Raw genomic sequence first — 13543 nt, 5'->3', positions numbered from 1 at the left:
TGGTCGCACGCAATTTTAAAGCTTCCTTTCCGCTGGCTTTAACGAAAGTCGTCTTCGCCTCCTTATCGTACATTTTCCTTTACGCGTCTCGTTTCAGAATAGCGACCTTTTCCGCTTGCAGTCTCTTCCTTTACCGAGAACAGCCCGTTTTTAAAACAGAGAATCCTTGTGACTAAAGGCACTGACGCCACCTGCCGGAGATCCGGCTGTTTGCGGCGAAAAGGCTCTTGTCCACGGCTCTCAAAAATCTGCAGGCGGGTTTCTCGTATAGCGGCAAATTCTGTCTTCGGCAGCAGCGGTATCTAACCTGGTATCCTTGGTTTCGATGAAAACGTGATCTCGGGAATGTGGACACTGCCAGCTCCCTCCACCCATGTTCGATAACCGCTTAGTCCGACACAGTACAGGGCAGCAGTGAGCCACAGTCTCACCTGGCGGACAATAGGGTCACCTGGAGAGAACGCCAGTCCAGCACAGGCACAGGGCACAGGGCACAGGGGTGAAGCCTTCCATGGTGAAATGTAACCTCAGGGCCTGGCTAGAAATATTCCAATGATGCAGCTAATCAATTAATTGAATAATTAGATCCACTATGTAATTGATGGCTCAGATGGAACACAAACAGAAGAACCAGGGCCTGACACCCCTGGTCTGAGTGACAATAACCTAGTGACACTGCAAATCCAGTAAAATACCCACTGATACTTTTTTACACACTTTGTGCCACAGGTGGGCAACATCTAGCCACCAATTCAGACTCAGGGCTTCTGTTGGTTGATGCAGGTGAAGCACGTAATTCCTCTGATCATTTCATGAGTCTCTTTTTAGGTTGAGAGCCATAGTAGCTCAGACGGCAAGGGCGTCTAGCGCCTGAGTGGAAAATCCTGGGTTCAATCCCAGGGAGGGGCAAGTGATTTAGCTTACTCTAATTCCTTCCAGATGGCTCCCAGGTCTACTCACCCTGCTTTCCAAATGAGTACTGGGAGTTAATCCTTCCAGGGGTAATAGGCCATCTGGAGTGTGATGCTGACCACACGTCACCATCACCTCCACCTCCAATGTTGGATGGCTGAGAAAAATGGTAGCCCATTCCCCCCCCCCCCCAATGGGTCTTTATGGCCTGAAAAGGCACCTACCTTCTTAGGGTTTTAGTAAGCACCAAATTTGAAACTCATTTGATGTGCCAGTTTGCTGACAACATACCAGCCTGCAGCTCACAACTGGCAGCCCACTGAAGCTCAGCAGGTGGGAGACTTCCTGGGAAAGCTAAGGTTGCTGCTGGAAGTGGTGTTAGTGGGGCCAGTAGGGGGCGCTCACCCTGCAGTCTGTGTGGGTCTTAATGTGAGGGGGATGCCGTACTGTAAAAAGGTGCTGTCCCTTGGATGAGATATAAAACCGAGGTCCTGACTGTTTGTGGTCATTCAAAATCCCAGGGTGTTTCTCGAAAAGAGTAGGGGTGTTACCCCGGCATCCTGGCCAAATTTCCCCCCTGGCCTTTATCAATCATGGCCTCCTAATAATCCCTATCTTTCAGTGGAGTATCTGGAAAGGAGCTATATTAATGTAAGCAATTCATTATTACCCCTTTGGGGGTCACATCAGCTGTGATCAACTCACTCCTACAGGGATTGTATAGATATGATATTTCAATCAGCCCTTTTCGTAAATAATCATTGATCTAATTATTTATCATTTTATCAAAATGATCATTTTGTCTCCTTGCTCTTCGGTTGTATTTGTTTCTAATTAAAAATGGCCATAAAATTCATAAGAATGTGTACACCTGCCATGGTGGTTTAAAAGCCAATACCAAATTACTTAAAACCCTAAACAAACAGATCAAAGAAAACTAGGTGAGATTTCATGAAAGCGATTTCTGTATTCTCGAAGTAGGATCTCTACCAGTAATAAGAACCATCGAATTCGAAAAAATCCTCTGTAAGTCTAAAATAAAACAGTAGAGGGCGCCAACTACACACACACAGACAACTGTACAATCGGTACCGCTGCACTAAAAGTCCAATGATAAGTAAAACAACTGGTTAATATCTAACGTCAAAATTCAATTTTGATTTATGTTACTTTGCTTTGCATGTAAATTTGGATGAAAGTTACTGTTAAGTGCAAAGGTTTATACATTTACTAAAGTAGATCTTCCCAAAAAGATGTTTCTCTGCTCAATGTTGTGAAATTATCACAACAGGCAGAGCAGCTTCGTGTCACTGAGTGTGGAGACGGTCGGGGATCTGGCCTTGTAACGGCGAGAGAGTGTGTTCAAGACCAGGCTGGGGCACAACTGCTGAATCACTGAGCAAATGCCTCAGATTGCTCAAGTGTAGTGCCAAATGAACAAATGTAACTTGCTTAAGATAAAAGCATCAGCCCATCAAATAAATATGATTATGGAACAAGTAATAGGTTTGTTCCATGCTGAAAAGAAGAAAGAAAACACAACGTTTCAGCAGTAGAGCCTTCTTTGGGTGTGAGGAAGGCTCCATAGCCGAAACGTTGTGTTTTCTTTCTTCTCTTTTCAGCATGGAATAAACCTTTACGTGATCTTTTGCAGCCTACGCATGCTGACGCAGCTACCCACCTAAACTACACATGGGCCCGCCGACACAACACCTGCGATTCCATTGTATGTGTTCTAAAAGAGTGCAATGGATGTAATCATCTTTTAAGAAGCTCGGTCCAAATGCCACATGCTCAAGAGCTCTGGGGCAATGGGCCTGGCCCTGGAGTCAGCCCTGCCCCTTGCTTTGCTCGTCGGTCAGCTTGGCATGGTTATTTCACAATGTCCGGTGGAAGCAGGAGTCTAGACTTGTGACCTTGCCGAAAAGGCCTTACTCTAGCAAAATAATGTTGTTTTTTTTAAAAAAACAAAGGACCGCAGATTGATAGGAAATGAAGACCGTCACTCTTCTGTCATGCTCTTGGGCTCAGTCTAATTTGTTAACAGCACGGCTTCTTTCTTCAAAACTGAGTTTTACTCTCTTCTTCTCACACGCATGACGGTACCTCCACTCACACTACGCCGAAGAATGGTGCCCATTTAGCTCTGCTGCTCTTACCCAAGTCCAGTCTCCCACTGCCTGGAGCAAACCCGCCTTCCCTGGAGATTTGACATGAGATTTATTAGAATAAATTGAAGAGAAATATGTAATAAGCCAAGAACCATACGTGCATGATTAGCATTTTATTAGCATCGGAATGTGGCAGCTCTTTATGTATGCCATTGTTCACAGGACTACTGCCTCACTGGAATTCTTTGCTTCCATCAAGTACAGGGGAGGGAGAGGCTGCTGATCCTGGAACAAAGAGGGGTTCAGTGAGGAAACATGACTGACGTCTTCAGGGTGGAAGAGAATCGGGTCAGGCCCAGCTACCACTCGTGTTGCGTTTGTGTTGTGGCGCTTGGTAGGAGGGCCAGACCCAGAGACTGGTTGGGGTTTTTAAAGAGAGACAAATGAGAAGCCACCATTTCCATGTACATTTGTCTTCAAAGGCACGGCTGCCTCTTGCTTCATACAATCAGTGGGTGGCAGGTGCACTCTGAAGACGTCTCATCCCCAGTGCAGGACACCTTTCATCAGAAAACAGTCCTGCATCCCACCAGGATTCTCGTGACCCACAACACAGGCAAAACGCTTGCAGGGGTCCCGTTGCTGGTTTTTGCAGCTATGTGCACGCTCTTGAGCAGAGAAGGGGAGGCTGATCTGCCATTGTGCCCAGCTGCAAGAATGCTGCCATTCAGCTCGCCCACTCGGTGGCCTGCTTTGACACTCCCACGCGCCATCAGAGAAAAGGGAGTGGATTGTGCGCCGGAGAGAAAAGAAAATGACTTAAATTTCTCGGATGAGCTGGGTAAGCACTGCAATTCACATGCTCCCGGCTGGGATCACCAGTGGGTGTCAGTTAATGGGCTTTAACTAAACTAATCACTTTATGCACGCAGGCTAATCAAACCCCTTTGGTTCACTGAACTCATTTAGGTATATTAGGATTTAGGTACATTAAGTTAGGACTTAACAGTCATTTTTATGTATAGCCAGATGTGATGTTATGAAATGATTATTACTGAGCTAGAGCCTAGGCCAGATTAAAACTGAAATCAGTAAGCACTGCGTTACAAAAAGGGTGGTGGGAGTCAGGAAGAAGCTACCCAGCCTTGTGTGGAAGGTGCTTGCCATGCTTCTGTCAATAAAGTTCTTAAGTCCAAACAAACAAGGCGGGCTGAATGGCCTCCTCTTGTTTGTAAATGTAAACGCTCTCATGTTCTTAAAAGGGAAAACATAATGAAATACTAAATCCCCAGCATAAAGCTGCTGTATTTATTACAGCTGTTTCTTGAAAATGTTGGTGAAAACTGGCACTTAATGCAAGCGTCAGAAGGTAGTGTGGCCTGTCGCACTTTCTAAGCATAAAACAGGAAGTGTGCCTCAGCCGTGTGAGTTTCAGGCAGGTATGGCAGGAGGGGAAGAGAGAAAACTCACTAGCCAGAGACCAAACCAAGCAAGAGATGAAAGATCTGCAAACAGGGCCCTGATGCAAACTGGGCCTTTAGATGCTTCCAACTTTGCACAGCTGTAAAAAGCGTCCAAAAGAGGAGATACCCTGAGCTGCACATGTCAGCCTCTGCACTGGCGGCGGGGCCACTGGCAAGCGCCGATTCCATTTGAAACAGGAAGCACATGACTGGGTGGGAGCCTTCTCTGAAATCCTTCCCAGAGTCCCACAGGAAGTGAGACAGGAAACAGGGCTAGAGGCCCGTAGCTGGGGTTTGGAGGGGAGAGGCTAGTGACATGTTCCTGAAACTGCATGCTCAGTCAGGGCTTTGGTATACGTAATGCAGGGAAGGAAAGAACTGGCTCTTAAGGTTCCTCTTCCATCCTGTCCACAGTGCCTGGATCCAATCAAAAGCCAGGCCAAAGCCATCCCGGACATTATGTCTCAGATTTTACTCCACTGGTATTCCTGCTCTTTGTCAGACAGAAACAATAGCACACTTCTAGAGCCACCACATTCCTATGCTAATAAATTGTTTATCATGCATATTTCCCCACTTGTATGAAATATTTGCACTGTGTAATAAATCTTTACCACACAGAGAATCTCCGTCATTTCCAGCATCTTACGTCCAACATGGTCTGCACCTCGGTGCTAAAGCATGTGAGAAGTCCTCGGATGAAGGCTGGAAATTTTTCAAGACTGTTCAAGTGCCTTTCATGTCTGCGCTGCACAAATTTCACATCCTCAGAAATCCTGAAAGGTACCATCAAAGTTAACCCAAAAGTTACCTCTACTTCCAAAACAATGCTGAAAGCAGGCTAAAACCAGGTTGCTGGTTTTCATCGCAATGGGATGAATGGATTATTTTCTAAACGCACTTATTGTTGTATGTAAAATACACACGGGCTAGCGCATGGGTGAAATTTAAATAAATATTGAATCTACTTGAATTTATACAGCATTGGTGAACCCCATTAGTTTCTGTCTGCAGGTGAGGAAAACAAAAACAAAATGGCTTTAACTGATGTGCACAGAGTTGTGTGTTTCACTGCAAAAGGTGCAGGAGTGCTGTGATGTGCAGTTGCAGACACTGCCTGAGAGGTTTCAGAGCGCTGTGCCATACTGATTTGCACAAGCTCACCACGACTGCCTTTCCATGCGGAAACACACAGCAGAACAGATGAGCTGTAGACAGAACACCACTGGCCGACAACGCCCGAGGCATGTGAGAGTCCAATGAAATGACACAACAGGAAAGCTCTCCCTCATTCACCTTCCTATTTCTTTGAATCTTGCACAACTGGAGGTCAAATAGTGGCTTTTATTGCCAAGTCACAGCCTCAGAGCTTTTCTTCATGGCCCAGTGACACCATTTATACCTTCCTATCATTGCGCCAGCGTCACACTGACTGATGAGAAAGACTTACTGTATTTCAGAATCGCGTTTAGTCCTGGAAAGGTGTTTACTCTAATGTTCCAAGTCCTGTAACAACAGAACAAAAGCATTCCGAAAAATATATATTTCAAGTTCTTAACACGAAATAAGTCAATAATATGACACAATTGCCCCAGGGCAAATTAAAGGGCATTACTTCTTTACATGAAGAATTGTGGGTGTCTTCCATCAAATGAACCAGCCAATTAATCTGTTGTCAAGGCCAATTCCATGGCAATCTTGAAGAAACAGATGGATGAATACAGAACACAACTGTGGGGGAACAAGCCATTTTACTTTCACTTGGTTCTTATGTTCTTATATGCTGTTGTGCGTGAGTCCCGTCTCATCCCTTTGAGTTACTATTTATAGGCTAGTCCGAAACAGGAGATGACAGTTTTGCACCAACAGTTGAACCCTCCCCCAACCATTAGAGCATATCCTGAATAGGATGATGTAAAGCACAGGGAGGAAATAGGCGTCAGTACCACAGTGTACTTTATCAAGGGCTATTTTTTCCTCTTCTGGAATCCTTTCGCATAAGAACATGTGAAAGTGATAACACGAAGGAGGCAGCCATCTTGCTCAGCCTAATGATAAACCCTTGAAGTTTAAAGGAACAAAAATAAAGTTATTTTTTTATTTTAATGATTCCCACACAATTCCTAGAGCCAGATAAAGACCATGAAAGGACAGTCGCAGGGTACCTAGGGGTTTAAAAGCAGTCAGCAGGCTGTTTTCATGCGCAGTGAGAGAAATAGCAGCCAAGCAGAGCAGCATGTGAAAATAAGCAAAATCTATGCAGCTCTTTAATCCTCATGGACGCAAAAGAGAGAAAACAAAACAAGTCCTAAACTTCAGAAAACACAGAAGCTGGGAAATCACTGCCTACATATGGTCTACACACAGTCTACTCACAGCCTATAAACAAAGGACTGCTTCATCTTTGGGCTGCTACTGGTGTGTTTTTTTACTGTCCTTTCTGAAATCTCCATTGCTCTGTCTTCAGAGAGTCTCTCTCTTTCTGTTTTTGTGGATCTGACAGTCGCACCTGCTGCGAGAGAACAGGTGGGGTCAGCTGAGGTCAGTCTGGTCTGGACAAATTGCGGGTGCAGCTCCTCCCCCTTCCTGCAACGCTCCCCCAGTGTCACAGCCTAGTGCAGAACAGAGCAGAGCCAGCGCACTCAAGCCCCAGCAAAGCGCTGAGTCAGGTCAGAACAGGAAGGCTACCTGTGGGAAGTGCTGGTGACCACGTAGATGTGCCTGGATGACCGTTCACAGAGCATGCCCAGGTTCCTGCATGCCAATCTAGGCACAGACTGGCAAATGTGTTTGTTGCTCTCCAAAACACCCCTCTGCCTCACCTGCCACAAATATACAGGCCCTCCTCTCCTTTGAGTCCACAACGCATTTATCTTCGTTCCTGGGGAGATTCCAAAAGAACTCCCAAACCTTTCCCTCTGTGCTCCCTAAGAATACAGTACTGAGCCCCACTTTTGGAGCAGGAGGCTGTAGAAATTCATACTGACTTTGAGTGCTGATTGGCAGTTTTTTATGTTATTTTTACGCCTCCATGCCAAGGGCTTGACTACTTGCAACCGTCCATTCAACGTGTCACGTGTTCATAAGGGACAAATAAGCAAGCGCTGCAACCCATCTGTTGCCTTCTCTCCTCTCGATTTCTGGATTTGCAAGACTTGTTATTTTTTAAATGAAGCCCACAAGCTCACATGCACACACAACCAAGCCCCCGGCCTCAGAAGCAGTTCCAGACGGCTGTTCTCTGACTTGCTGAGTGCTTCAAGCTGTTCCTTAGGAAGTGCCCAGATGGAACGTGATCTCTCTCCTTCAGCTCCCTCCCTCCCTAACCCCCACGCAAGCCCCCTCCAAAACAGCAAACGCCTCCTGATCCCAAGTCCTGTTCTCTCTCCGTCCGGAGGTCCTGACAGGAAAAAACAAAGGGCTCTAATTTCAAAAGGCTAGCCCTTCACATTGCCATTGCACAGCTCCCCAGGACACTCTGCCAGCAAATAAGAATCCCCCAAATCAAATAACAACAAAAAGGGGGGTTTGGGGGCGGCTGTTGGGTGGAAGCATGTTGTATTCATTTTGCATGCGACATCATAAAAGGCCAGGAAATGATACTGTACCCCTGCAATTTGACAGTCTCATAGCTCCTGCCAGGATACAGATTTCTGTAAATGAACCGGAATTCTTAAGAACAAGAACATGTCGGGACATCCTTTTTTTTTCCAGATTTCTAGGAAGTTTCCATTACATTATCAGACAAAACAGTGGGGGTAGCAGTTCTGCCCACTTTTCTATGTCTCTCTGTGAAAAATCGTCTCTGGTCTCTCAGCACATTTTAGTCCTCTCGACCGGACGAGGCTAAATGTGCATCTCCTCCTCCTTTTTATGTCTGTCTCTTTCACGGATTCAAAACAATGGCTCATTTAAAAGACTCCCTAAAAGTCTAAAGTATAGAGAGCTTTCAAGTGCCTAAACAAAAGCATTAAAATACATTTTTTTATCGAGATCCAGCATTATCTAGATCAAGAGAGTGCTGTGTATTTAACAAAATTTCCTCACTGTTCTCCATTTGAGATTTCATCCTTCTTGGCTAATGTTTTTCGTCTTTTGTACTAACTGATACTAGAATAGGTGATGGACCTGAAAACCCACAACCACACAGCAAAGATGTGTTAGTAGTATGTTACACAAAGCTTCCAGTGACTTACAGGGTGAACAGGTGCTACAACATCTGCCGTTGTGTAAGCCACATGAGATGGGATTTTTGCCTCACCCGCCGGACGGCAGCAGAGGGAGGTCAGCTTTATGCAGAGAATCAGCGATAGATCAAGACACCCTTTGGTAACAAGCCCTTCCCTTTAACCCCTGGAAAAAGCAGAGTGAGATGATAGAGACGAATGAGACAAAACATTTTCATCAACGAGCCTGCTTCGGGCAAGGTGGGACAGATTTGCCCCTCTCCTCCAAAATATGCTTCCAGGAGTCCTATATATGGAGGCCTCCTCCCCTGGATTCTGCTCATACTCTCCTGCACGAACTCCGCGGGCCACGTTCCCTGTCTTCTTCTCCCCTGGGGTCGGAAAACTTCTAATTTAGTCTCGGTCGACAGTCATCATTCAACTGCTGCAGACTGGCCTGTCTTTGATCTCAGCAGGACCCCAGTCCATAAATCCTGCTCCTGCATTTATATGAGCGTCAAGGAAAAGAAAAAAAGAATTGTCGAGGTTGATATTCCAGACACAGAATATTTTCAGTAGAAGATCTGACAGAAGCATGATAATTTGTGTCATTTGTGATGTCACAGGACCTGGATTATGCAGCTAGGTTGTACAGTTTGGAAGAAGTGATCACAAGGTGTAGACAGCACAGTGGTTAGCATTGCTGCCTCACAGCTGTGGGGCCCTGGGTTCAGCTCCAGACCTGGGGTGCTGTCTGTGTGGAGTTTGCATGTTCTCCCCGTGTTCACATGGGTTTCCTCTGAGTGCTTCAGTTTCCTCCACTAGTTGGTTAACTGGCCCTGGTGTGTGTGTGTGTGTGTGTGTGAGCCCTGTGATGGACTGGCGGCCCATCCGGGGTGTACCCCTGCCTTGCACCCATGTGCTTGCTGGGACAGGCTCCCAGTTCCCCCACGACCCTGGATCAGAAGAAGTCGTTTGAAAATGGACGGATCACAATCTGGATCTAAGTTATGAATATGCTAGAAATGGGGTCACCGGGATTTTGGAAGACCACCAGCCTGTATGGGTCTTCTGTGAGCTCCCATACATTTCTTCCAAATCAACTTCAGGTTCATGTGTAGGGTAAAGCAGCAGAGTTTCGCCACTAGAGGGAACTGGCAGCTTCAGTTTTCAGGACAGCAGAGCTTTTGAAATATTACTGTAAGTGGGAGGCAGACATGCTGGGACAGATCACTAAACTTTACTCCAGATGCAAAGTTTGATGTATTTCCTCTGAGAGGAAATTTAAAAACTGCCAGTGTTGCAATCCTAGATTAACACAGTTTGATACAGTTTTTATTTGGCCAGTAACACGTTCTTGACATTTTCAATTGCCCAGTTCTGTTTCTGCTGAAACAAGGTTTTAAAGCCCTTTGGATGAAGAAAATACCTTCCACTAGTGATACTGAGTGACACTGAGATTCAGTGTAAGTAAATAGGGACCATCTTAGCTTGACAGAGTTTGGTTTAATCACTTTAATCACAGAGCTTTGTTTATTGCTGCAAGTTATTATTTCCCCAGCTATTAACCTGTTCAACTTGGACAATTGAGGGTGTATTCTACTTTATATATTTATTTTTTCATTATACATGTATGTTTCTTATTTGTTAATGGGTTCGTGTTGTGCTCAATGTATTGTGTATGGTGTTATGTCATTTACCTGCCCACAAAGTAATTTTCCCATTTGGGAGAATAAAGGAAGTAAGTTAGAAAAAACTGATGCAGGGTCAACACTGCTGTCTGAATCTGAGGTCAGCTACCAGCTGTCTAAAAACTGGCTAAATAAACCAAACTTCAGCTTACCTGGCATCCCAGATAGTAGACTTCATCCAGCATGTCGCCCCATAATCCTCTCTGTTTAAGACAAAAGAGACTCAGTTCCCTAAACCTGTGTGTGACAATCGCTGCAGTATTCTACTGTGGTGCAGCGCACAGGGTGACCGGTCACCTCAGGCCAAAAGACTTCTGTTCCTCCACATCCCTGAAGCCCCAGGCTAAGAAAATGAAGTGGAGGAGCACCTGTCTCGTCCACATGTGTACTTACACAAATGAGTGGGTTCCCAGTGCTGGTCCTCTTCAGCGGGGCTTGAGGAAATCCTGGCTTCTTCAATACAGGCTGCTGCTGGAGCTGGATCTGTCCAGAAAATGATCTGACGAATTTCTTCATTGACCCACATGCTGAAGATCAGTTCACTAGCTTACTGACCATGTAACTTTCGTTACTTTACAGACTGCACTGACTAATTAACTGACTTTACCAGAATCTAGACTATACTGGCATAGATGAAAAAGAAAGGAGTCGTCTTATAGATTCCTGTAGTATTCTACTTATAACGTCCCAAAGTCTGAGTATTTACCTCTTATTTGTAATGTCAGCGTAATTAAGCCTTAATGGACCATTTAATCTTTTTCCACAGGTCACACAGTAGTGATAAAAACAGGGATGGACAATTTTCAATGTGTCTCAGTTTCCGATGACCTCAGTTGGTTAATTATTGGCTTTTAATTGAACCAATTCCCCCCCTACACTGGGAACCCCTTTTTCAAATAAAAAGGCAGGAACTTTTTATTCTCCCAAAATACACAGTAATATCTGTATTTGTTTCACTCGAGAAACCACAAATTGCTGTTCACTGTCAAAAAAAAAACAGGCACTAGAAGAAAACGAGGGCTACGCAGTCCGGAATTTCCTTTCGTACTTTCCTCAGAAACCTCGAAATGTAAACAGACCGGAAGAAGCTACAATACAACCACCGTCTCTTAGTTAAACCGAACGTAACTCCGCTCTAGGCGGACAAGTTCGGGAGTCTTCATTTAACACTATCAAAGCTTTTATAATTCTGACGGAACGCCACTGCTGCAGGTTTTATGAAACGCGTACCGGCTGAAGTGACCGGGGGTCGTTTCACCGGCAAACCGCCGCCATTGGCGGGGGGCGCGTGGCCCGGGCGCGTTCTCTTGGTTTCTCGCCCCGAGACGCGCGCGGTTTCGCAGGTCATTAACCTTTGCAAGTTTCCTGGCTTTGTGCTCTTATCGTAGCGGAAGGAACGACAACAGAAAAGATCCGCGGTTTTTCTCAGCAGCGAGAACGAGAAAATATTTCATCGTCGGGGGGCACTTCGCTACGCTGGAGTTAACATGTTAATTCGTTAAAAGTTGATCATAGCTAGTGATATCTTACTTGAAAACTTCTGAATTAGAAAACTGTTGGTTAGGTATGACCATACATTATCGGCAACACCGCTGCCTTTACTCGGTACATTTTCCAGAATTACTGGGATATTTCGAAACGTTTTGCAACCCGAGGGCGGCCACACACGTTTGACACAGTTCACCATTTTATCCTCCTCTGAATTATTTTAAGAACAATGACGTTCGGGGAGAGGAGGCACAACAATTACAAATGGTTTCAAGAACTAAAACGCGACGTAGCTTCCAAAACAGGTAAAAGGTTATCTTGGCATCACACGGCGAAGATGCTCTTTAATAATGCTGGCTTGACAAAATGGGGGGCGTGTATCTTCAGCGAAATAAACTTTAAAGGAAACCTCAAGAACAATAAATCTGAATAAAAGAGGGAATTACCTGTAGGCAGTTTATAAGAAGCGAGGGGAATTTATATTTAGTTCCTGACACAGGCATAAAAGCCTGGGGCTGTTTGTCGGTATTGTGTCTTGTGCTCTGCGGTTAAGACGCCGGAAGACTCGACTAGCTGTCGGTTTATCTTTATTGATCGCTCTCTCTTTGACAAGTTTACAAAAAAAACGGGGCGAAGCAGCACTGTTTCCTTTCGTCTGCTATGGCGTTATTACACATGATATAAACATTAAACGTGGAGTCTGTAACACGGAAAAAAGGATTATCTTCTGCCGCGCATGTTTCGTCTCTTCGTTATCTCATAGGATCAAGAAATAACCGAGAATGAAACTTACACATATTTAAACGGTTTAAAGAAGAACACACTCTGTTACACTCGAAGAAAAAAAGTATTTTTTTTTTATTATCCGATGAAGTGTGCACCCGTGTCGGAGAAAAGGCGTGGCTCTCCGGTGCGCGCGGAGTGAAGAGGGATGTCAATATTTGCACATCTGCTGCCCGCTGGAAATCTAATAGAGGAGACAAAGCTTCCAGGCAGCAGCAGTCCTCTCCCTCCTCCGCTAGCAAACTGTAATAGCCATCTGCCCCTTCCTTATCAGAGCAGGAGCAGCTTGTTATTCTTTCCAAATTGAGCAAATTACCAACTGCTAACCAGTTTGGCGCACGTGGCTCCCGCTCCCAGACACGCCCACTGTCTCAGCCGCCGAGCGCTCCGATAGGCTGCGAGCTCCACAGGGTCATCCACAGAGAGGAGGACGTGCCCTGTGATTGGAGGAGAGCCCTGAGGAGCGATGACCTCACGGGCACCACCGCAGGCTCAACATAGTGTATGTGATAATTACTTAATTACCTCTGGTAGTTAAATGCTTTTTTCTGTTGCGTTTTTTATTCTCTTGTACATGATTCTGATCCTCTTGTTGTATTTGTATCTGTAAATTCTATCCGTTTAATAAAAATTAAAAAAAAAACATAGTGTACGTGTGTCAGAGCCCAGGCACACCCTGTCGGATCCTTCAACACTCAAGCCTCCTGGGATCCCAAGGCCACTTTTCCAGAGCTGTAGTTTTGAAGGAATTTTATTCCATTTATTGCTCTTCAAAACCCCTTGCCTGATCCACAGTGCCCACCTAGTCTGATACGTCAGAGGTGCTGAACAGAAGCATTTTCCCTCGGGTGTTCAGAGGTCTCTCTAAATCCTCAGCAAGTAAAAAAATAGCATTCAGTGGGTGCAGCTGAGCTGAGGTGGGCTGAGCT

Source organism: Atractosteus spatula, chromosome 1 (genome assembly GCF_055471065.1).
Source record: "Atractosteus spatula isolate fAtrSpa1 chromosome 1, fAtrSpa1.hap1, whole genome shotgun sequence".
In the NCBI taxonomy this organism is placed as follows: Eukaryota; Metazoa; Chordata; class Actinopteri; order Semionotiformes; family Lepisosteidae; genus Atractosteus; species Atractosteus spatula.
This window is presented reverse-complemented; position numbering follows the sequence as displayed.